Raw genomic sequence first — 27,457 nt, 5'->3', positions numbered from 1 at the left:
CTGTTCAATTCAAACGACAAAAAGTGCTAGATATGCAAAGTACTCGATAACTGCTCCCACAGGTCCAGAGACACACACTTTCACTAAAAAGCACATGCAGACAAAAAAGAAGACAAAACAAGATGTACATACATATTGATCAAATTGCAGCCCCCACCACCGCCCCAATAGAACTTATAGAGTTATAAACATCCCCATAGAAACATATGCCCTCTGTTCATTGCACTTCACGTGACAGCCTCAATAGCTAACAGTTATGCCTGGTGGAACTGTGAAAACTAAAATATCATAGATGAAAACGGAGGTGTTGTTTACGGTGTTCTCAAAAAAATGCCTTTTTTTATTTTAGGAATAATGTGTGGGGAAAAACACGAAAGATTTCTTCAGAGGGAAGATAAGGTGTGTTTCTAGAAAAAGTCTAGCAGTGGCTTCCATTATGTGTGAAGAACGTAGATTGGAGGATATTTTCCACTGCAAGATGAACTTATAGACTGTGTTTAGCAGTTTTTCAATCTTTTTCATGAAAAGTTCGTCTAAACAAGTGCTTTTGAAAATTTGGGGGGAATAATTATGTCCATGAAATGTTTGGATAGTATTTGTACCACTGCTTTTTATGGACTTGGCATTATTAGTTGTTTGCCTAGTCGAGAATAATTCATTAGTATATACAATTACAAACTCAAAATTGTTTAGTGTATGTACTGGATAATGTTAAGCAATAGCCAACAACCTAACATTCAGTTTGGTTCCTTTAATACTCACTTTTCACAATCCAATGAATTCTCAAAGGACAAAATAATGACCAACACTACCTTTTTTGTTAAAAGAATATCCCACTTCAAATAGAAATACATCACATTAAAGAAGTAAAATGGGTTGGGAATGACGATTCACATTAATTGTTAAACATTCATGAAGAGAGGCACTTTCTGCAAGACTTTCCAGTAATGATAATTTGGATTAATCTTCATGTTTTTAAAGTGTGAATTCTGGCAACTTCAGCTAGTTATTATTGGGATATTTTTACATTTAGCAGACGTTTTATATCAAAAACAAGTAAACTTACCCCGGAAAAGCTCCCCTAGGAGCAGCCGAAAGTTTAGTGTCTTGATCAAGGTCACATTGGCATTCCTGGGGTTTGAACCTTGGGCCTTTAGGTCACCACCAGCCAATAACTTCTACCACATTTCCACCAACCTAGGTTCAAAATCAGACCAGAATTTGAGTTTTGGTTTTTGTTTTGTCTTGCTTTTTTCAGAGTTTTTATTTCATACATCTCCTTTCTTTGAATAATATTTCATTTTATATTTAACATGCATTTTTACACTTAAAAACATTACAGTTTAGGTTCAGTGAGAAATACATGCATTTATTCAGCAATGATTGAATAAATTAATTAAATCATAAAAGTTACAGTAAAGCATTTGAAATGCAACAAAATATTTCGATTTCAAATAAATAATGTTCTGTTTAACTTTCTATTTAAATCTTGGACTATAAATATATAGTAATATATAATAATATAATAGCAGTAATATAACAGATTGCAGTAATATATATATATATATATATATATATATATATATAATATATATATATATATTACTGCAATCTATCTATATTACTTAAGCACCAAAACAGCATATTACAATGATAATGTGACATTGAAGACTGGAGTAATGGTTGCTGAAAATGTAGCTTTGCCATCACAAGAATAAATCACATATTAATATACAAATTTTACTGCATTGGTCAAATTAATGCTTGATAAGCATAAGAGACTTTCGAAAACAATCAAAAAATATTTTGGTGTATAATTTAAAAAGTCAAGCCGAAACCTGCTATACTGTTTAAAAATACAAATAATTGAAATAATATCTGAATAGAAAAATGTATCTCTCAAGAATAACTACTGTAAATGTAATATAAAACTTTAAAACATGCCACTGTTTTATATATTGTCACAATGTTACTTCACAGCTACATTGTACCAAGCATCTCAACATCACATGTATCAAGTACATGGGTATTAAGGACAAGTTGATCTACTTGATTAATAATAAATGCTAATATTAATAATCCGACAAAAGAAATCCTCAGAGGCACCGATATTGTGGACATAATTGTATAAAAAACTGTGAATAGCCATTAATGATTGACTGCGAGCAAGATTCAGTGCTGGGATCAAATACAGCGTACTTCTGAATAATAGAGATGCCAGGAGGTCTACCCTGTTCCCAAGTGGGTCAGACACATCGTGAGGGGCCAAAAACCAGAGGTTTTAACACACGCTTACCCCTGGGAGTGCACGGCTGTATGCGTGTTGGTGTCGTTAATGTGTCAGTCATCAATAATGCAGATCTTCGGTCGTCTGCTAATCAAAGCCCTGCTATGCGTCTCTGTTCCACATTATACTGAGACGAGGACATGTGAGACAGTGTGTGCCTGCGTTTTTCACTCAGTTTTATGCTGTTCCAAATGTTAATTTTTTCTTTCTATCAATCTTCACAGATATTTTCTACATACAGTACCAACACTTTGTAGAGACCAGGGGCAGTATAACAGCACAAAAAAATGTAGTTCACATGACTTAAGCACTATATTTCAAGTCTTTTGTAGCCATATGATAACTTTCTAAGAAGAATTTAGAAAAATTTAAGTCGAAATTCACCTCGGTCACAAATGTTAAATTAAATGGCACATATGCGCAGGTTAGATGTTATTGACTAGATGCCATATTTGATTTGAGGTGTTAAGATTCTTTATAAAGTATTTATTTGTTTCACAGAGTGACATGACATGAGGGCGAATAAATTGGACTGAAAAATCATTTAACAGTTCCTGAAATGCCATTTAGACAGCTAATTCTATTGAAAAACTAAACAGATCGCACTCATACAGGCTTAAAGATCTTCAGATTAAAGATTACAAACACACACAGGGGATACAATATAAGGTAGATGGGCACGCATACAATCTTTCACAGCAAAGCATGCTCTAGGGAACAGTCTGAATGCAATTGTGGCTTTGAGTAAATACACTTTTTATGTGCTTTTAATTCACACAGAAAAACGGATGCAGTATATCCTCTTTACTCATGGTGAACACACACACACACACACACACACCTATGTATTTACACGCACACACATACAGGCTCAGTGGATCTAAAGAAAGCCTCTTCACAGCAGGCAGGAGTGATGACAATATCAGCATCTCATTTTTCCTTTTCAAGAAACTGTTAATGAAGAGTATGAATAGAAGAAAAGCTTCTGCTCAATGCACTAATTGCCTTAAAAGCTCTTCATACAATTTCCCCTGTCAACAAGAGATAGCATGTGTGTGTTGGAGTTTGTGCGCGCATGTGATCGTGCACCACTGAGCTTTGCCATCAGAGGTAGTGAAAAGGCATTGCCCATAAGCACTGTGAAGTCACACTGATGGGAACACACACGAACCTGAAACAGGCTAAAACACACAGCCTCGAGGACGTGCTGCAAGTGTGGCAGGAAAGAACTGCGCTAAGCGACAAAGAAGTCATTAAAACAAAAAGCATGCTGAGTGCTTTAAATGTCATTAATCAAATCCAAACTCACTGAATGCTTCTCAATCACCCGCCGCTGACATCCAGCTTATTGTACAACAAAGAACTAAACATCTCATTGCAGCAATGTTCGGAGAATTAGATACAGTATATAGTAACAATTTTATATATATATATAATTATATATATATATATATATACAGTCTGCATAATATGCATATAACTGAGTGTGTATTCAGCAATGATGCTGAAAATTCAGGTTTACCATAACATTAAAAATTATATTTAAAAAAATATAAAACAGTTCATTTAATTTGTGTGTGTGTGTGTGCGTAAATATATTAGGGCTATCAAACGATTTATTGTGATTAATCACATCCAAAATAAAATTTTGTGTTTACATAATCATAATATATGTGGGTGCACTGTGTATAATTATATATATATATATATATATATATATACACACGTCACACATGCTTGTATATTTAAGAAAAATATATTATTTATATATAAAATATTTATATTTATATATAATATAAATTATATATAAATCTATATATAGTATATACATGACAGTATTTCTTAAATATTTACAAGCCTGTGTGTGTATTAATATAAATAAAATAATTATACACAGTGCACCCACATATATTATGTAAACACAAACTTTAATTTTGGATATATATATATATATATTAGGGCAGTCAAACTATTAATCGCGATTAATCGCATCAAAATCTTATCCATTTAACTTATGTTATCTTAATCGCATCCAAAATTAAAGTACATACATATCTTAAAACCCCTATTTTAATTTACATCAAAGAAAATATAGCATCAAACGTAAGGTCTTTATGCAGCGCAACACAAGACCTAAGTTGGCGTCAACTTGTCGTGCATCTGTAATGATCTGCTGTGATTTAGGACACGATGGGCCGTGCAGTGTCAGGTCAAAGGCACTATCGATACAAGCCTGCCAATAACTCCAGGCTGGTGTCAGGGAGAAAGAGGGCGTGCGGTGGGTCAGGACGCTTCTTCCACGAGCATCCATCAGTGTCTTCAGGTTGGAGACAGCTGTGATGTGGAGAGTACATATGAGCAAGGGGTCAGTGTCAGAGAGGGTTCCCAAAGGATAGATCCTCCATCAATACAGCAGGACAGGGGAGGGGTTGGCTGTGGTGGGCTAGTCAACGGCAGGTCACCGCCAATGCCGATAAGGGCAGGGAGTCATCGAACTAACCCCTGAGCGAGATCTCCAATTAACCCTTTCACTCCCAGCACACAGCATTTAAATGGAACCAGTAAATGGGGGTAAATACATAAGGTGAGAGTCATTAGTTTAGGACTGCAGTATGGATGGAGGGTGGGTGACAATAGATGGATGAATGAGCTAAAAGGTGGGAATAGAAAGGTTTAAAGAAATATTCCCAGTTCAATACAATTTCAGCTCAATCAACAGTTGATTACCACATGCTTTTTTGCTGAAATGAAAAGATCACTTATAATGGAAGTGAACGTACGGAGGTAATAATATGACAAAATGATTTGAATTTGAATTGTGTAAATTTGAATTATTTGCAATCTAGTGTAATCTAACAAAATTGAATTGTAGGTGGTAGTTTAAATAGTTCTGAATTTGATTTTTTTTTAAACGAATATTGAACATTTTGAATTTTTTTATAGCTGAAATTTATAGACATGTAGTCATCATTTTAGGATTTACAGTGTTACACCGAATTAACTTGTACTGAACCTGGACTATTTATTTAAAAATTAAAAGAGTGAAACAAGTGAAAACCTATATTCTATACGTTTTATTTTTTAGTTTGTAACTTCAATGAGGCACACTCTCACAACATGAACGTCAAGCATAAGTGTGTAGAAAAACAATTACCCTCTGCCACAGCCAGCTGGTTTGTTCATAAACATGCAATTATGATTTCACGGCAGTCCATTAAATAGGACCGACTCCGGGGCAGGAGCAGCAACCGTCCCACTACGCAACCCCCAACAACATCTTAAAATCTCATGCTAACACCTACAGCCGGCATGCGCAATTTGCTTGATTTTGGCTGGCAACTTTTCAATGTAAAAATCAATTACTTTAACAGGGTGTTACAGAAGCCACACCGGCTCTGCAAGTGACCCCATTGGTTGCAGACATATAAAACACACATTAACTTGTACAAAAGGACAGGCAGCTTGAGCATTACATCCCTAAACTAGCTACAATTGAGTCATTAAAGCAGTTCTATCAAGCTAAGATATTGAATAGCATTTTAAAAATCCATATTTCTCATTTTAGCAAATAAATAGCGCAGATAAGTAAAAGTGCCAGGCTGATATTGCAAGCGGGGAAAAAAAATAATCCACCACCAAAACCCCCTTTTTTACCCCCAGACTCCCTTCTGTCTCTCTCTCTCTTCTCTGTCTTTCTCTCATTTCTGCTTTCACAATCCTTCTCTCAGTAATTAAGCGTCCGTCTAAAATGGAGTCTTTTCTTTGCGGCAAGCCCATCTGTGCCAGACACCCTACAGTGCTTTACATGCTGCCGAGCGCCTCGTTCTTTATCTCACCCTGCCGTGACAGTCCCATAAAGATGACATCATAATTAAGGGAGTAGGGATGGAGGTGTGAATAGGGAGATGGGCAGAGGCCTGGAGCGTGGAGGGAGAGACGCACAGCTGGAGGGGAGCTTAAAGAGAGAAAGTGAGAGAGAGAGACAAATACGGTTTTGGAGGGCAGCAGGAGTGAGGTGAGCTAGAAAGAAAGAAAAAAAAAAGAGTAATGAACCTCCTCAGATTACATTGGGAAATTGCCCCTTCCCTACAAGCACTTTTTCTCTCTTTTCCTTTTCTCGCTCACACACACTCAGTGCTCACAGCTGAGCTGCTGCCTGTTCAATTTGGGAAGAGACTGTCTCACAGAGACGGGCCAGACGATGGACCATTTATCCCAGCAGAGATCCAAAAGCCATGAAAACATTCAGCTCTAGAAGCAATCTGATTGACACTCGAGAAGCAAAGATACTTTGAGAAAGGAGAAACACTGCAGACGTTCATGAAGTCATTATGTAGACAACAATGGTTCTCAACTGGTGGGCCATGGATTTGATAGTCACAGACAGCAGGGGAAGAAAAAAAAAAGAATCAAATAAATATATAATACTCTTCCACATTTGTCCTGTACATTTAAACAGGCTGTGGTGTGAACTTAGAATAATCATGCATAAATAAAATGCAAATAATTGAACTTTTACATACGTCCTACTGATTTGCACAGCCAACTAATGAATCGGAATGGAATGTATTCACTTTACAGTCACGTGAGTATCAATTGAAATGAAACTTCCACATTTACCCTATTGATTTGCCCTGGCCGAAATTGATGAATGAATGAATGAATGAATAGTGAGTGAGTGAGTGAGTGAGTGAATGAAATGAACTGAAATGTATGAAACGGAAAATAACATTCATATTTATTCCATTCATTTTTACAGGCTATAGCTTTTTTTCCAACATTCAATTCAATTAAAATGTTGCAAATTGAAGGGCATATGCAGTCCTTTCAAGGTTTGATTCTAATGTATGATATACATAGCAATATTGGTTCTGTGTTGAGTCGTCACCTGATGTCCAAGTATCTGTGCCCTTAAACAAAAGCAGCTGAGACCCACCGGTGGTCTACAGGCAAGCTCAGTGTTTGTGTTTTAAGGTTCCATGCAGCAGAAAGGACTCAGTTCTGCTGAAAAAAATCATGACATGGGTGAGGATAGGATGCAGGAGAGGAGCAGGGCATGTTGTGGGAGTCATATCTCAGTAAGGACCTGTGCAGAGAAATGTAAAGCCAGAGAGGGGAGGGGGAGCCTGGGCACAGCATGTCTCTGATCTGCTCCTGCACAGCCAGACTTCCAGTACTCAGCATAACTGACTTTATTCCTCCAGCGCTTCCCCCAACACACACACACACTAAGAACATCTGCTCAAGCACATTAAGAGATGACATTCCGGCTCTAAATCCATACATTAGAGTCATTAAGCAACAAAAACTCTAAGGTGATCTCTGTCTGAGTTAAACCATAAAATCTTCCCTATTCAACATCTGGATATGTCTTACACAAATACCTTTTTGTGTAAGTAAGGAATAAGCAAGTATAATTCAGTAAATGTGGGGTTTAATTACAACTTAAAATACCTATTTTCTGTTTTAATGCATTTTAAAATAGAATTTATAACAGTATGTGCTATATGGGGGCTAATTCAGATGAATTTGTACAATCTCGTTCGTATATTTTTGTACGATCCGCTTACCCCCCAAATGACAATTGGGGTGGGGTTAGGGGTGGAGCTTTACCTTACTTTTTTCTAATAATTTTACATTTTTGTACAATTCATTTTGTACAAATTCATACAAAATCGCCACCTTGTAAAATAATAATGATTTCCTGTAGATTGGGTTGGAATTTTCAGCATCATTACTCTTTAGTCTTTAGTGTCGCATGATTCTTCAGAAATCATTTATATGCTGATTTGGTGCCCAAGAAACATTTCTTATTACAGTTATTTTTTTTATGATTGCTAAAACACTAAACCCCATTCTTTGAACCAAATTCTCAATAGCCTTAAAGGAGAACTCCAAAATGAACTTTTTGTCTAATAACACATTTCTTCCTTCTGGGCCTGAGACGAGAGTTCAAGAGATTTCCACGACGCATGCGCGAGAATTGCGATCTACTTCAACTCTACTTCAGTTCAGTTCTCGCTCATGCGTCATGGAAATCTCTTGAACTCTCGTCTCAGGCCCAGAAGGAAGAATAGTCGAATAAAGACTTATAGTTGAGCCTTTGTAGTCACATGGAATATTTAAACATTTTCTTCAATGACTTTCTGGGCTGTCAAGTTTCAATCCCTTAGGAGCCTATGTAGCAGTGATCCACCTCTCAAATTTCATCAAAAATATCTTCATTTGTGTTCCGAAAACGAACGAAGGTCTTACGGGGTTGGTACAGCATGGGGGTGAGTAATTAATGACTTAATTTTCATTTTTGAATGAACTAACCATTTGAGGTTTTCGAGAAATGTGTTTTAGCAATTCTGAAACATGTTGAAAACAGTTATACTGCATTTTTATGAATCTATTTTGTACATGAAATTAATCTTTAACATTAATAATTTTATACTGTTAAATGTAATCTTTAGTAAATCTCATCTTATCCAAATTTCACTTTGATATTATGTGATGATACTACTGTATGTGAAAATTAAATTCAGTATTATGAAATATACAAGTATGATTCTGGATTGCACAATTTCCCGATCCTCTCTCTCTAATTTTTATGAATGCTCTCTCACCTTTCAATAGAGTGGCAAAAGGCCAAAAATAAACAAATAAAACACAGATATCCATCCAGTGTGGTGAAATAAGTCTCGACACCTCAGTGAAGAGCTAAATATGCCTTACATTTTACAGTGTTGTCTCGTCATCTCACCCTCACCATGCCTCTTTCATATTCCTTCCTTCCCCTCCTCTCTATTGCTTGTGCCATCCTCAATATCTATATCTCAGACTTCAACTCCCTCGTTCTCTTTCTGCTCCCTGGCGATCGATGCTGCTCTCCAACCTGGCTTCACATCAAAGCTTCCTCTCCCCACTCCGCACTGAAGGTCGGCAGATCCACAGGTAACCTTTTTTCCCCCCTACATGTTTCGCTCTCCCCCCACTCCCACCCCCAGCTGCCCTGGAAGCCCAGGAGCATCAAAGACCAGTGGGCCCATGTTGGGTCAGCGCCAGGCCCCCTGCCAAGCCCCCCTCAGGCTCTTTCCCATCCAGCCTCCTGTCAGCTCCATACTCAACACCTCGAACCCACCGCTCCCTTCCCCCCAAATCAGCCCACCACAACCCCTGCCGTAATCTCACCACCCTCCCACTGACAAGAAACCCTCACATGTATTTGTCAAAATAGCTGAATACAACGCTAGAGATGCACAGTGACGTACCCCAACAACACATACGCCCTAAATAAGTACAAAAAGGTTAGTTGGCCTTGGCTGCAGTAAAAAAATAATAATCTGTAGCTAGCAATGCTTATGTTTTCTTAACATTTGCCTTTCAGAAAATCAGCACAAATACAAATTTTGTATCGTATTAACGTTTCGTCCAGACGGATCCAGCGTTTTGGGACAGTGAAACCGCTATTTTTTTTTTTTTTAACCGGGTCCCATGGATAAATCTGAAACTGACACCCTTGCGTTTTCGTGTGTACGGCCAATCGGTGCATTTTGTGAAACAATGATGTCATCACACACGTATCAGTATTAGTTACACACCGTTACGTCACACTTAATGGCGGCCTATATGTTTGTGATTGTGCTGCAGAAGCTACTGAGCCTATTAGCTTTACTAAAGCAACATCTACTCCTATGCTACTACGGTGAGCAATCTTCGTCTTCACCTTGCTGTCGTGCTGGGTTCGTATAGAGCGCGCAAGGTTATGTGTATACTCCAAATTTCCTTGTTTAGTGTATCTCTGCGGCAGAATTACAGCACCACATACTTGTCTGGTCTGGCATACATCGTTTTCTGTCAGTTTCAGTGGTTTCATGTAGAGCCTGACCGATAAAGGATTGTGAAGGCCGATACGATACAAATATTTTACGATACAGATATTCCGATGTATCGGCCGATATTTTTTTATTTATTTTCCAGAAACGCGCAACAAAACATTAACAGATTTCCCTAATTTGTAGTTATTTATGAGCTAACTAAAATAATATAATGCATTTTAAAAAGAAGCTTGTTTCTTTTATTGTCACAACAGAACAGAGGAACATAAAAATATATTAAAGTTCTGATAAATAAAATAATTAGTCCCTACATTACCTACAACCTGGATCAGCAGGTTTCAGGATGTGTGGCGCAATATACACGAGTGTTGCCAACAGGGATGGTGTGGAGTGCCCTCTGGTGGACAAACTATACAACTCCAACACTCATGACATGGTTGAAGCGTGTTTCGTCCGTTTTTATTTTATTTTTGAAATATTCCTTTATCGGCCACTTTAACTGCCGATACCGATAGTTTGGAAATTGCCTAATATCGGCCGATAATATCAGCCAGCCGATAAATCGGTCTGGCTCTAGTTTCATGTATACGCAAATACGTCTTGTGAACGACGCTGTGTTTACGGAAAAAAGATCGGATAGGGAAAGCTCTGGCTTCGTGTAGATGTGGCCTCAGTATTAGACTGGTAGGGTTAGGGTTGAAATAAGTTGATGTGTAGTTGCAAAGTTTCTTTTCTTATAGTCAGTAAAATGTTCAAGTAAGCATACATTACGCTGACAGTCTACTAATTCAACTGAGAGTCATTTGACATGTAGTTTCAAAGTTACTTACTGTACAGTCAGAAGGGAAACAAAAATAATAATTATGAGAAAAAAAGATACTATTGCCAGATTTAAAGTCAAACTGCAAAATAATAAGACATTGTGAGATGTAATTCACAATTGGGTTATTTATTCACAAGTTTGCAACTGTGAGAAATAAAGTTGTTACTGCCAAATATAAAGTCATATTGAGAGATTAAAAGTCACATTGCATTATAAGATCATTATAAGATATAAAGTTGCAATTCTGAGAAACAAAGTTAAAAAAGTACTGTAAGTGAGAGATATAAGTCACATTTTTGTAAACTCACAATTGGGACATAAAAAGTGTCAACAATTATTCGAAATTGTGAGATATAGTCTCATTATGTGAGATATGATATAGGATACATTGCGAACCTCGTGGTTGCAACTTTGTTTATATTAATGTCTTTAAATCTCACAGAGTGACATTATATCTCAAATGTACCAAATGTCATTAATGTTAATTGTGCCAATTAATAATGTTGCAAATTATCCTCCACATTTCAAAACAAAACACCCCTGGATGCAGCCCACAACTCACTAAGGGTTAATAACAGCTGAGCCCTATATAAAGTCACACATGAATCCAGCTGTTAGGAGATCCCCACACAGCTTAGCAACAATACACTATGGGCTTTGGAACTAAATAGACTTGATGCCAAATGTCACTTCACACCCTTGTGGGAACAGTTGTAACTGTGCCAAAACTGAATGGCATGTGTATCTTGAGAACAGGTTTTTTCATGCTCTGGTCAATAAGCACTTTGATGACTAAAAAGCTACAAATTTAACCGCTGGAAAACAAGACCAGTGCGTCAACTGTGCTCTTTGTGTACTCGGAGTCTGTGCCGGTTGACTGTGTGGAGTGATGGCATCAGATGTCTGTGTTGGTGACACATGTAAAATCAGAGAGAACAACAGTCGTCTGACAGGGCTGCTGATTCAAACAGCACTGTGAGTGACACAAGCTATTGATGCTGCGCTGTTGCTCTGCTAGCTGACATTACAGTGAAGCGTCTTATGACAGCGAGAGCTGAGAAAGAGAGCAGTTGCGTCATACACAGCTCAGCAGAGAAAGAGATATGTCTGATGCCATTATATAAATTCATTTAAGATCAAGGTCCAAAAAAAATAAAAAAGTTGTGACATCAAATTATTTAAGAAATATTAATGAAGAAAATGTGTGACACTGCCAAAAGGGGGACACATTCAGTACCAAATACTAAATTCTGAACTTTACACAGTGTTATCAGCATAGCTATTGGAATGTAATGAAATATGTGTGCGTGTATACACACATACAGTATACATACACACACACACACACACACGTTGTGTTTTCATGTTTTATGGGGACTTTCCATAGGTGACGTTTTTTTTTTTATCCAACTGTATATTATATTCTCTAACCCTATCCCTAAACCTACCTATCACAGAAAACCTTTTGTTTTTCTGCAAAAAACATAATTTAGTCTGAATTATAATCGGACCAAAAAATATTTTGACCTCATAATGTAGTGTTTACGTGGACCACATACACACACATTTCATTACATTCAAATTATACACACATATTTATATTCTGGTCTCAGACTGGATATAATTAACATGTATATTTATGAAAAATTAATCAATACATATGTATAGTAACATTTAGTCATAGCTGTGGAATAAAGTAAATTACAATAATGCAATTCAAACAGCTCGATGCACCAGGAACACATGCGCTGTGCAAATACGGTAAAAATGCTGATTATATTTTGATGAATTATACACTAATATTCAAAAGTTTGAGGTCAGTACAATGTTGTTAAGAAATTAATACTTTTATTCAGCTAGGTCACATTAAATGGACAAAAAGTGACAGTAAAGACATGGTACCAAAAAAAAAACACTTCAATTACACTTTAAATTGTAATTATATTTCACAATATTACAAATTTTACTATATTTTTGATTTAATAAATGCATCTTTGGTGAGCATAAGACCTCTCTCAAAAAATATTACCAAACCAAACTTTTGAATATGAGTGTATATATGAAAAAAGCACAAGACGATATCACAGAGTGCAAAGACTTATGGTCCAGAGTGTGTGAGACAGCTTAAGAAAGATAAGAGGGCATGGATAAATCTCAGATGGACAACATGTTCATCCTTACTGAGAGTATAAGAGTGTGAGCCTCGCCGTACATCCACTCATTATAAACTCGCTCAGATTTAGCTCATAAGTCTACTGATTAATTTCTCCATTCAGTCCTGTGATGGTCCGACTTCATTTTCTCTCTCTTTCTCTCTCCTTTTGGGTCGTGACAGCTGAGTCGAGTAAATAACGTATTAGTGGCGTTTTGGGCCTAGCTGTGTGTGTGTGTGGTAAGGAGTGATGAATTACTTGAATAATAAGGACTCCCAGAAGCAGGCCACTTAACCACATAGCATTTTGGATCAGTCACATTGAAAATACAATACTATTTACACACACAAACCCATGACATTGAAAGCCGAGCGTCAGGGATAACATACAAACACTGAGTATCCGGCTAGAGAGCATGAAATGAACATCAAAAGCTCTCTCCTTTTGACCTTAAGATGAATATTTAAAGACTGTGTACAAACACACAGAATAAAAAATAAAACGTACCGCCTTCTGTGAAGAAACTCATCATAAATATAAGTGCGTGTGGGTTTGTGTGTGTGAGTGAGTGAGAGAGAGAGAGAAACGTTGATTCTTCATTAGGAAATGTGATATCCTGCATGAGTGCCAAAGGGCAGCTACATGTGCCTTTGTTGTTTCACTGTCATTGGTGTTGGGGAAACTACTTTGAAACTGTAGCTTGTTGAGCTACTCGTAATTTAAAGCAGTTTGACAAAAGTTAAGTTACCTTTAAAAAAAAAAAAAAGTTCACCATACTATACGCAGGTAATATGAAGGTCTAGACTGAGAGAAATTCTCTCAGTGCTATTAAATTTGATTACAGGTTGTGATTTCAAAATTGTTCTCTTCTGAAGAATACACTGCCATTTTCTGTTATAAGTGGGAAACAGTCCAAAAGTGGGACAAAGCAACTTTCTGACTGAACCAGCTGCAAAGACAGGTGAAGTGGAGAGTGTGATGTGAATCAAACCATTTGAATTCAACAGAGTTCTCTGTTACAAAATCTTATAGGATTTCCCAAATGACTCAGTGCTTCTGCTAGTTGAATTCTTATTAAATAGTCCCAACATTTAAAAACAGAAAGAATGAAGGAAATGGGAGAACATATTGTACTAAGCAGAAGCAAATTAGAAAGATTTTTTTAATCATCACTGTAAAAAAATATATTGTTGGTTTAACTTAAAAAAGTAAGTAACCTGGTTGCCTAAACTTTTAAGTTGACTGAACTGGAAAAAAGTGAGTTAATACAATGAAGGAGATTAATTTAATCATCAGAAACTCAAAATAATGAGTTATCTCAACTAAATAAATGATTTAAGTTGATTTAACAAAAGAAAAAAAATGTGATGACAAATCTTGAAAATGTTTTTTTACAGTGCAATCTTACAAACATTTATTACGACTATTGTGGTTAATTGGCATAATAAAATATAATATAATAAATATAATATAATTAATATAATATAATATATAAAAATAAAGTTATACCTGAATGTAAACTCAAAATATGAAATCCTATGGAATATTGTTGGATTATGCACTGATTTTTTTCTAATTACCATGGAATTTTGTATATCACTTCAAAAACAAAAGGATATGTGTGTGTGTTTTACATTTTATTTTATTTCAGATTTATTTCAATTTTTACGAATTTTTTTAATACATGTTTTAGCTGAGCGAGCTACTGTAATGCTACTAAAAACGTATAGCTTCAATTAGAACTACTGCTATTTATTTTCTCCTTATCAATAACCGTCATCATACCAGAAAACTAAATCAAGCGCTGACTTGAGGAAAAGGTGCTCATGTGTGTAACAGAGATGGCCACCTTTTCCTTCTATGCAGGCAGTCTAAACACAAGTCCCCTTATTAAACAGAAACACACAGCATACTACAGTATGTCTTCCTCGCCCTTCCATGAGATTTTTGAAAGAAGGAATGAGAGAGAGAGAGAATGGATTTCTTTAGAGGAATGTATGTTAAAGCATGAAATGGACTTATATTTCTCTCAATCTGCTGCCTTTGAAGTCACAGCTCAAGACTGTGCTCATACTTGTGCTGCCATCAACCAGTCAGCACTGACATCACATTCCAGAGTCATTAGTCACATGGCACTTACAGCTCAGCTGATTGGCTCAAAAAATTCAAAAAAGAGCTAAGATTTCAAATCAAGTGCTGCTAGGAAGTTCTGCGCCAACCGCGCAACTGCCATTGAGATGAATCGATCCTCCACTACACCATCTTCAGAACCTTCTACCCGCTTCAAGTAAGCAACTGTCATGCTGTTTGAAGATCTATTCCAAACAAACGAGGGGGAAAAGCGTGGAGCTGAACCCAGCACTGAGGTTTCTCCCTCTTAAAATGTCTGTGTGTACAAAGCCAAAACTCACTGACAAAAGCCCTTCCCTCTCTTTCTAGACTGATGAAAGCTGCTCCACTGACTAGCACTCCCTCTCACAGCTGGCACACACAATTCCACACTCTCAGTGCGCAAGAGTTGAGCTCGCTGAAGAAAAAGGACCAGTCTATTGATTTAAACCAGAGAAGCACCTTCACAGCAGATTCTATCTGACCTGAAGTCTGACTCGCAGCAACAGACCACACCACAACTGTTACCTCATGGAAAAAGTAGATGATATAGCTTACAGAAACACAAAAATAAAAACACAAAATGCATAATTTTAGGCATGAGAGTTCATGCTATATTGTGAGTCACACACTTAGAGAAAACTGTTAATTCAGAATAAAAATGTCCATCTGAGATTTGTTTTAAAACAATATTGAGCAAATTCATGAAATAGTATCTGCTAGATTGCGAAATTTATTGAAAAAAAGTGAAAATGCTGTGGCAGAAATTACACATTCACATAAATATTGTCAATGGATTTCAACCAATAAATGGCCAATATTAAAATGTAATACAATTTTGTCTACATAAAATAAAACACTAAAATTAATTATTTTAATTTAGCCACCATAACTTTACAATGTACAAAATGGGTATTCATTTTGAGATTTGCAAAATATACATTTAACTGTTATTAAATTATTATTATTATTTTATTTTGACAAATATAAATTAAAAGACTTTAAGGCAACATTAGATGACTAAAAATATTACATTTGAAATGAGCACACACAATTAATTTTAATAAATAAATACATACATATTTAATGTGCAAGGGTGCATTCAATTGATCAAAAGTGACAGTTCTGTCTTGACATCTCTCGGAGTGATTGGCATGGTAATGGGTATGACAATGTTGTATGTATGGTCTTGGCAGAGTAGATCTGGTTACACTTCTGCTGCTGCGGCGGCAGTGCAAGTGCGGCATTTGCTACTGCCAATACATGCACGACATGTTGCTGTGAGAAAGACATGCTGCTGAATTGCCAGAATTTTGTATTTACAATTGTTACATTGTTTCCCCCAAAAAAATCTGTTTTATCAGATAGAAAATAAATGCAGTTTTCATCAAATAAGTGCAGCCTTCTTTCAAAAATTAATTTAAAAATCGTACTCAAAAATTTTTAGCGGTATAGTGTTTGTCCAATATTGATCGATAATGGCTTTAATCTCAGTCAATAATATATGATATAGTCTAGAGTACTATTATATTTGTGCATACCGTAAAACTTCAAATAATAGCCGAGTCCCAAATAGACTCCCATCTCTTTTGCACGCCTTGTGTGCCTGCAGGTTTGGGTAAATAAAAGCAGGTCTCAAATAGAGGCCGGGTCTGTTTTCAAGTTTCGGGTTGTTAATCTTCTAAAACCTTCAGAAAAGCAAATTTTCTGTGGCCGCCAAAGCAAATTGGTGAAAGAGAGAAAGAGAGAGAGAGAGAAACCCCCAGCCACGAGCGTACACCCTCACATATTAATCAAATCAATTGACACAATAGTAAAAGGTTGGGAGACCGCAGTTTCTCATGGAGCATTTGGAGATTTTTAGACATTAGAAACTCAATGAAAAACATCTCAACACTAAACTACAAAGGCCAGTCTCATATAGACGCCTGTCTCAAATACAAGCTGGTGCAGTTTGACGATTTGGGAAAATAAAAGCCAGGGCTATTATTTGAAGTTTTGGAGACATTAGTGAACTGGCACTCCTCTGTGAGGCCCCTGAGATCATCTGTTCAGTTTCTCTGGTTCCCAGATCCAGATTAAAACTAAAAGGGGATCGTGCTTTTTCAGTTGCCGGCCACAAACTTTGCTCAGAGTCTCAGACCATTTCCAGTTTTAAATCTTTGCTAAAAGCTAATTTATTAATGACGGATTTCAATCACCCGGGTTCTTAGGTGTGTGATAGTTTTATGTTGTTTCCTTGTTACTTGTTTCATTATTTATTTATTTTATTATTATTGATTTACAGCACAGGGCAACCTTGTATTGAAATGTGCTTTATAAAATAAATGGGGGAAAAATGGAGGACAAAGATTTATAATTCTGTCATCTATGGCTCACAAACTACAAAATAAAATAAAATATAAAACCTACTTTTTTTACAATGAAAAAGCATGAGGATTATTGGCAACAATTTCACTTTTTTTTTACTAGAAAAACTACATAGGTCTGGATTTGAACCCAGGTCATGCTTAATAAATCCTCAAAAAGAAACGATACATCCTAAAAAGGAATTATCCTATTTGTACACGCATCAAATCTTGTCATGAAATGTCTTAATTAGCCTTTCTGCCATGCCCACATTTTTTATTTCTCTGTCTTTCTGTTCAGTCCTCTGTCACACACAGTTTGTTGTCCCAGTAGCTGTGCTCAGCGTTAGCATTAGCTCTTTGGGTGTGTGGGCTTTGGGGAGTATGAAGCAGAGCAGTCATATTCATCTGGGTAATAGCGCTGGTGTGGTGCAGGGCCGGCGCTGCCTGGTGAGGGATAGCACTGCTCACTGCTTGCCTGACAACCATGAATCACATGCGGCTACTCTAGAGCCCCGCTCTGCCATAAAACAAAAGATGGAGATGAAAAATGCAGCAATTAAGTGATTTGATTTCTGCTCTGCCCCTCCTGTCCCTTACCGCCACACACATACAAAAACCACACACACACACACACACACACATCAAATCTCTCTCAAGCTCTTTCTATAACACATTACACACTACGATACAATCACACTCTAATAGCTGAAAGCAGGGCCGTTGCTAAACTCACAAAATGAATAATCTATACTATAGAGCACAGCCTGCATGAACTTTGTATCTTTGTATTGTTTTCTTGAACTTTGCACCTATTAATGTCAAACAGTACAATCACACTTTCACAATTGCTGACAATTAAAGTCACGATTATTAAATTCTTGAGCATGCTTTAACGGCAAACTAAGCGAACATGAGTACCACAACCCGCTAAGTGACGTATTGTGCTATAATAATTAAGAAATGCATTAGCAGCACTAGTGTCGGCCTCTGGGAGGCGATGAGCTGCAGCTAGGGGCATGATGGAGAGCACTCACTCAACCCTGGAAACCTCATCCATCCTGGCCTGCTCCACGCCTCTGCCACGAGCACACCCAAATCACCAACTAGGTAAACACAGATCTGGCATGATCCATCACTACACTGATGTATAAAGCAACGACTATGCATGCACATAGATATAAGAACATTAATTATGGCATTATTGATAAACATGGCCAAACACTTATCAAATTAATGCCTCTGAGTGTGCATTCATTTGATATGTACACTATACATCTATATACAGTATGCACAAATATATTATATATTAGGGGTGTATAGTAAAATATTGAATATGAATTAATATAGTGTATTACTTATTGGTCCAGCCCTAAATGGTCAAGCTCCTGTGTATTTAATGGACCTTCTATCTCCCTACAATCCATCGCGTTCTTTAAGATCACTAAATTCGAGATTCGATTTAAGCAATTTTGAGCGTGGCATGGTTGTTGGTGCCAGACGGGCCAGTCTGAGTATTTCATTATCTGCTCAGTTACTGGGATTTTCACACACAACAATTTCTGGGGTTTACAAAGAATGGTGTGAAAAGGGAAAAACATCCAGGTCAGAGGAGAATGAGCCGACTGATTCAAGCTAATAGAAGAGCGACTTTGACTGAAATAACCACTCGTTACAACCGAAGTATGCAGCAAAGCATATGTGAAGCCACAACACAACAGCAAAAGACCCCACCGGGTACCACTCATCTCCACTACAAATAGGAAAAAAGGAGGCTAAAATTGACAGTTGAAGACTGGAAAAATGTTGCCTGGTCTGATAAGTCTCGATTTCTTTTGAGACATTCAGATGGTTGAGTCAGAATTTGGCGTAAACAGAATGAGAACATGGATCCATCATGCCTTGTTACCACTGTGCAGGCTGGTGGTTGTGGTGTAATGGTGTGGGGGATGTTTTCTTGGCACACTTTAGGCCCCTTAGTGCCAATTGGGCATTGTTTAATTGCCAAAGCCTAATTGAGCATTGTTTCTGACCATGTCCATTTCTAAAGAATGCTTTCAGCACCTTGTTGAATCAATGCCACATAGAATTAAGGCAGTTCCGAAGGCGAAAGGGGGTCAAACACAGTATTAGTATGGTGTTCCTTATCACAAACACATATTTATAAGGTATTTATTTAAGTAATTTTTAATCAATTAAATAAATAAATAATAAAATTAATCACAACTTACATTTTAAATTACTGTTAACAAGTTAATGCACTTTTAAAATTCCAATTTTAAACAAATTGTTTAATGCATAGGAAATGCTCTGAATTAAATGCAAATCTGCCATAATTTCATATATAATCATAGTAAATAAATAAATAACAAAAAGGTTTTTTTATTTTGTGGGTGTTGTCATGTTTGTTGAGGTTCGATGACATTATAATAATAAATAATGTTCTGTTAAACATATACAATTAATTGCACGCGTTAATTTCAACAGCCCTAATTAATTGCATCTAAATGGGTTGTGTGGCTAGCATAGTGGATCAGATCTAGAAGTTTCTGACAGACTGTAGATTCAAACCTGTAGTAAGTGCATTCAAAAAGCAGCATCATCAAAATTACAAACGAGTAAATTAGTAATGATTGCAGAAAATACATAAGAAAGCATTGACAAAGCACCCTTTTACAACAATATGTACTACATGTAAACAGTCCACCCACAATTAAAAACCTTAGTACATTAGTATAGGCTTTAGGCTATTACAGTAATTACAAGCTAGATACTGCATTTAAAATTCTACAGACTTTGGTGTTTAGCTGTGTGTCATATAATCCAATGGTCTTCACATTGAGATCTGCCATTGCCTCTGATCAATGGTAATAACTTGAAATTGGCTGAATTTTGCAGAGAGGCTGAAAGAGCCACAAAAATATCAATACAGTGAAAGTGTCGTTCATGAGCAAAGATTTTTTTTCTATTCCAAAACACATGGCAAAAGTTGAATGCAATCACATGCACGCATGCACACACATTTACAAACACTAACATATACATTGAACTAATGTGCACAAATGTGACACACAGATGAGGGAGGCGGGAGAGAGAATTTACCAAATAAGAACATCAAATGAGTCAAGCCCAACAGCTGTATAAGAGCAGATTATGTCTTTAAAAGTTGATGCTGTTTCTGTCAGCCAGAGATTAGTACATCACATCACAGATGTCTTATGTTTCACTTGGAAAATATCAAGTAATGTTTTTCAAACTCTTTGTGAATGTGCATGCGAGTTCTCAGCTTAATAGGCCTCTAATAAGACTATTTTTCCAGATCCAGATTGAAAAGTGCCAACCCTTCAACAAGGACAGATTTCATATGCTCTAAAATGTTGTTCAGATGCTAATAAACTCCATTTGAAAGGCTTTAAAGGAATGAACAGCCATAAATCAGTGTGTGTGCATACATACACAGCGGGTGTGTTAGAACGCAACCAAGTGTGCACCATATTCTCAACGCTGCAGCTATTCTTCTATGGTCACTTTTCTCTTTCACTTCACTGACATGGGAAGCAGCAGTTTAAAGAGAATCTTGCAGAGTAAGTCAAATCTAGATATACTGTCCGCATGTGTATAGCTAGCTACCTTATTAACATATCTGCTTTAGGTAATTATATCACTTCCTTGAGAACTGATATTCGTTACGGAACAGGATGTTAAAGTGATAGTTCTGTCATCATTTACTCATAGTGGCTTTCTTTCTTCTGTGGAACACAAAAGATGATATTTTGAAGAATGCTGGCAGCCAAATCATTTTGGTTATCATTGACTTTCATTAGTAGGTATAGAGACACACACAAAAAAACAACACTGAGAAAATATGGTTGTTGTTGTTTTTTCCACTACTTAAAGTCATACAGGTTTGTAACAACTTAAGGAAGAGTAAATAATGAGAGAATTTATACATTTGGGTGAAATATCTCTTAAAATGAAATACTGTAAACCCTTTTTGTTAACACCAGGAGTCAGCAACCCAGGAGACACACCTGACATTGTGTATTTTTTTTTTGTTCGTTATTGTGCCAAATTGACACGTAAATATGAGGAAATCAACATGTCTAAATTTAACTAAATAAAATAAAATGCATTTAAAATGAATCTCTCTTTAATAGCTTGCATGCCAACTGTTGCCCCTTGTGTCACATAAATCGCAACCCTTGGTCTAAAAAATAGATAAATAAATAAATAAAATCAAAGGCTGGGTTTCCATGCATGTATTTTTGTTTATACTCTGTAGCACTTTGGGATTGTTTTTAACTATGAAAAGTGCTTTACAAATAAAATATATTATTTTGTTATTATTATTATTTAAAAAAAAATGCTGGATTGAAATGGAAAGCATACAAATAAACAACGTGTATGGAAACTTATTTAGTGATGGACTGCATACCTGCACATCAGAGGTAAAGGAAGCCAGTTCTATATCAGATCATGGGTTGAGAGACATCCACCAAGATTCAGGGTCCAGCCAGTGTAATATTGAAAGCATTCCTGCAGTGGAGAAAACATTCAGCATTAATGAGGAGAAGGAGGAACAGGAAATGGTGATTGTGTGCTCTTCCTGTTCACAGGCCACAGAGGTGAAAAGAAAAACCCTATTGGCTGATAAAAAGGGTGATGTCACTGAATTAGCGATGATTTCAGTTCAAACACACAGCAGAAATGCATAATTCACACACTCATACATGTCGGCGCTGCCCACACACACACAAGCAAGAATTGTTTCAACACTACAACCACCCATATACACACACCAATGAATCCACCCAAGCGGCAGCCCCTCAAAGCAGCGATATGAGTAGAGAATGGAGTAAATTAGCTAGTATGTGTGACTGGCGCGCTCCAGAAATAGCCTGGGTAATGTATTATCATAGCGGCCGGTGCTTTGCACAATGGTGCCCTTAATAATACAGTTCATTTCTGCTGAAATAAATAAGGGCTCCATTTCCATCTTATTTCATGCAAATGATTGCAGCCCAAACAGGTAGAGGGAGTACTGCGTGTGAGCAGTGAAGGGGGGTGTCATAGTGTCGGGATGCATTCAAATGAGCTCCAGGCCCCTAGAGTGTGGCAATGACTCCCACGCCACCTTGCCAGTCACTGACACACACTCACACACAGTCGATATGGCTGCTGTTACACACACTGCAGTGCTGCCAATATCAATTTCCTTGAATGCTCCTCAAGAGAACAGCACTCTGAGGAAGACAAAGAACACTGTGTGTCTCTTTTTCCTTTCTCCATATGACAAACAATCATAAAGAAAACTGCATTTGGCGCGCTATGTAAACAGTGGAGATGGAGGCGTACTGTGGCACTGAGGTGACATAAAATGTAAAAAAAAAATGCAGTCCTCCAAGGGCGGTTCTTTAATCCTTTTGTCAAGATGAAACGGCGGTCACAAGCCATTTTACTGTACTTTCGTGTATTCCTGACAGGATCTTCAATGAGGGGGGGAAAAAACTATAGGGCAAACCCTGATTTAATATTCTATGAATTGATTGGATCATGAATTCATAAAGCATCTTTATATGGCAGGTGTGTGTATTCCCTTTTTTTTAAAGGAAGATTACAAAAACATTTTAGATAAACAAGATTTTAAAATGAATGGATAGATGTAAGATTACAAAAAAAGATGTTTTTATTTCTAGTATTTCTTTTTTTTTTTAATCATTTTTATGAAATTTTTGGGAACAGAACAGACGATTACAAACTTTTTTTAAAAGTTACAAATTAAATTGAAGAAAAATTACGAAGGTTATTTAAAAAAACATTCGAAAAAAAGGTGCGTGTTCAAAAAGAGTAGAAAAGTAAATTTGCCATTTATTTGTTAATGAAATTAGAGAAGTTTGGAAAATAAAATATATCTTAATATCTGAAATATATATATATATATAAATTATTATTATTTTTTTATAAATATTTTTTTTTCATATCCCATTTTACTTCTATGTGAGATATGTATATACAGTATATATACATATATCATTCAAATCCATTAAGAAAGTGATATGATCATGAAAAGTTTAGTCGGAGGGGAGTGGTCAAAAAATGAGAGGGCTTGATGATGCCTGCTGAAAAGGAAATTCCTTTCAAATGCGGCGAAAGTTAGTAGCTACATTCTGATACACAGAACATGCATTAAGAAAGTAAATAGGGCAATAAGGCAAGTAAGTTAGGAACTAAATATACACAAATATATATATATTTGATAGCACCTAATCTAAATGGCTCTGTCTGCTTCATTTAAAAGAGTTAATGACTCATTCTTAGGCTCCAGTCTCCATTTAAACCTCTCAGTTTCAAGATTCAGAGACTTTACAACCTTACTTCTTTAGACACTGTTCTCTCTCTCTCTCTCTCTTTCTCCCTCCCTAGTGTGACTTACAGCAGGCACGGGCTGCATAAGATTAGATCATAAATTACCCGCCCAGAGATCTGCATCTCTTCCTCATCTCTCACTCCATCCCCACACCTTACGCCCCCCTCCCTGTTCTTCCCTCCGCCCTATGTGCCCCTAGTCTGCTTTCATCTTTCATTACAGTGCAGTGTCCAAGGTTGCAGGGCCAGCGTGTTCCCATATCATCCGCAGAACTGCAGAGAGTAAAGCGTTCTAGTGGGCAGAGCAGGTCTGCTTGACTGAATAAACCCCTCTCCTGGACTTGAAGCTGTGGGTGTGTGTGTGTGTGTGTGCGTAGTAGCTGCCCACAGCGTCCAAAGAAATGAGGTGAAGTGCGAGGTATGTCACGGGTCCATCACACAGGGCTTCCCGCCACACACACACACACACACACAATCAACAGTCGCATGGGCTCTGTGTCCGAGCCAGCCTGCATTTAAATTGAACTGACCCCTCCTGGCCCGATGCCCCTTCCTTCAGTGTCTCTCTCTGCGTGAAATCAGATTTGTGTGCGGCGCTGGCTGGTGTCTGTCGAACAGTAAGGTGATTTATCAGGAATGCAAAGAGCATGCAGAAACAATCTTTATTGCATCCATTTCCTGCTTGTCAGCCGGGATCATGTTGGCTGTTCATTAAAGGGCCGGTACGGCACGGTGCCGGCACAGAGCAGGTGAGAAGAATGTGTCTCGATGGCGTGATAGATTGGCTGCTCCCCTGCCGTGACAGCAGCTGGATGGATTAAACAGCGGGAGGGTGGGGGGAGAGAGAACAGAGAAGGGGGAAAAATGCTGACTCCGAACACTCACCTCCGTCACAAGAATTTTTACGTGGCCGGCGAGTGTCATTTTGACCAAAACACAACACAGCCAATGAGCTGTGAAAGCGCATGTGAACATACACAATCACACTTCAGTGATGTCGTCCAGATGCTCTAATCATTTATTACAGTAATTAGTATTTTTGCCTTCCTTTCCAGTAAAAATATACACTGCCCTAAAAAAGACAAAATTACTTTATACAAAAAAAGAAGACTTTTGTTTTGTCCAAAGAAAATAATGAATAAAACAATAAAATAACCTATTTTTAAACCACATTGGCCTCATTAAAAAAATTAAGAGAGATAAACGTACAGTATATCAGGAAATACAGTACTGTTCAAAGGTTTTGTGCTAAATACTTTTTTAATGATTTTCAAAGTCTCTTATACTCACCTAGACTTTATTTATTTGATAAGAAAAATACAGTAAAAATATGGATATATTATTATAATTCAACATAACCATTTCCTATTTCAATATTTTACAATAATTAATTATTCATGTGATGGCAAAGCTACATTTTCAGCAGCCATAACTCCAGTCTTGCAGTGTCACATGATAATTCAGATATCATTAGGCTGATTGTTGCAAGTAACATTCTTATTATCATAAATATAAATAAGATTAAGTTTTAGATTAAGCAATTGTATAACAACAAATAGTTACCTAAAAATGTATAAGACTGACCAGTGACAAATTTAGCAAAATCATGAAATCAATACATCATCAATTGTAAAATTCTGTGGAACACATTATAATATACAGTACGCTTATCTGATTCCTTACAGCCCATTTCCATTCAGTTACATGTGTCACTATTACTTCCAACGTGCAAATGAAAACGTTCAAATTGAAATGTGTATCTAACATTCTACTATTTATCTTTAGCTGCTATTTTGTTCAGGCTTTGCGACAGAAGATCAGAAAGAAAAGATAATCCCACTTTGTCTTCCAGTGTCATATCCTGAAGGGCGGAGGTTAGCTTAAGACGACACACCTCACACTGACACCACTGAGTCTCTGCGCTGGGTGTCTTTGTGTTTACCGACCCTGTTCTGAATCATGATTTGTAGCTAAGAGATACGGTACAAGCAAGCACTGACAGCAGGTTGCCAAATCAATGCAAGTATGCGTGTGTGTGTGTGTGTGTGTGTCAGGGGTGTTCTCTCTGAGGGGAAAAGACTCCACTCCCCCCTTGGAAATATATATATATATATATATATATATATATATATATATATATATATATATATATATATAATGTTAGTGTATGCATGTATACACATTCTAAAGCGACAGTGGATAAAGTTTCAGAATGAGACAGCTTACCTTAAGCTCAATGTACAGGCGAAGTCACATGACAAGGGGCCTCCTAGAGACTATCAATGAGTTGTATGCAACCATCCACAAATCGTCCTGAATGGGTCAAACTGGAAATTAACAGAATAATTACAGATTACACAACTCATCAAAAACTGGTCACATAAAAACTGAGCAAAGCAATGCTCAGGGGTGTTAGTAAAAACAAACAAACAATTATTAAATAAATAAAGAGAGATTTTTTACCAATTAAAAAAAAAAAGAATAAACAATAAACCAAAGCTGCATATATTATGCTTATTACACTCACATATACTGTAAATATATATTTGCTATTAAAGAAATAGTATATTAACATAAGCATAGGCTACATCACTTGTTGATGAGTATAATGTAAATGGTGTTCCAAACTAGAAACTATAATCAACAGAAGGATCATTTTGCAAGAGTTTTTGCTAAAACTATAAATTCCATTACACACAATTATGTTTGTGTGATCTCCTCTACCACAGACATTGGGACAATTAAATGCCTCACTCTCTCTCCAACCATTAGCTGATTAATCTGTTCATTAATCTATCCCTTGTGCATAAAATTATGATGTGTAACTAACAATACACAATTGCAACAATAATGAGCGTCACTAGTTATTAAAGTAAGGATTGTTTGCTTAGCCTTTTCATTTTTAACTTGAAATGACACAATTGGCAAAACCTTATTAAATTACAGGCTTATTCATATGTATGAATACACTCACCTCTTCCGAAAAGAAAAAGAACTAAGTCAATATCGTATTGACATCATTTCAAATCAGATCAATATCAAAATCAAGACATAATAGACCCAGTGATGGAAAAACTGAAGCTGTTCATACACAAGCAATCACTTCACAAGCAGACACAAACCTACAGAAAAACATTAGCATGCACGCACACCTTCTCAACAGACAACAGAGATATTCGCACACACACCTGAGAGAAACAAGTGTGTCCAGCCATGCGCATGCAAAACCACTTGCACGATTATATGTATCAGTTATTAACATACAGATTGAGATGGATTAGATAGATATCCACCATTCACACTAAACTTCCAAAAAAAATCATGATTTAAATCATTTGTAATATATTTTTCACCATATATGGTGGCAGTAAACCAATTGACATGTTTTAATGGTAACATTGTTAGATAATTTTTCAGTTACCCCCCCCCCCCCAAATATTTTTTTACACATTAGCACATGCACACACACCTGCAGCTGACGCGTCGCCTCACTTCACACGTACATACCGCATATACTCGAGAGGCAGGTAAATTTGATTGAGTCGGAA

At 36.8% G+C, this 27,457-nt stretch overlaps 1 long non-coding RNA gene across 1 annotated transcript; it reads right to left on the bottom strand.

Annotated features, from left to right (window-relative positions):
* Nucleotides 1–1,065: 1,065 nt before the first annotated feature.
* LOC120484658 (uncharacterized) lies at nucleotides 1,066–26,238 on the bottom strand. The gene is made up of 3 exons (XR_016145866.1): nucleotides 26,136–26,238; nucleotides 21,979–22,079; nucleotides 1,066–1,197 (listed from the first exon to the last, which is right to left on the bottom strand). It is a non-coding gene; the product is annotated as an uncharacterized LOC120484658 (long non-coding RNA).
* Between the last annotated feature and the right edge of the window lie 1,219 nt (nucleotides 26,239–27,457).

The sequence above is a fragment of the Pimephales promelas genome, chromosome 12 (assembly GCF_988280905.1).
Source record: "Pimephales promelas chromosome 12, fPimPro1.hap1.1, whole genome shotgun sequence".
Taxonomy (NCBI): Eukaryota; Metazoa; Chordata; class Actinopteri; order Cypriniformes; family Leuciscidae; genus Pimephales; species Pimephales promelas.
Note: the sequence above shows the minus strand (reverse complement) of the source record. Positions and strands in the feature narration are given on the sequence as shown.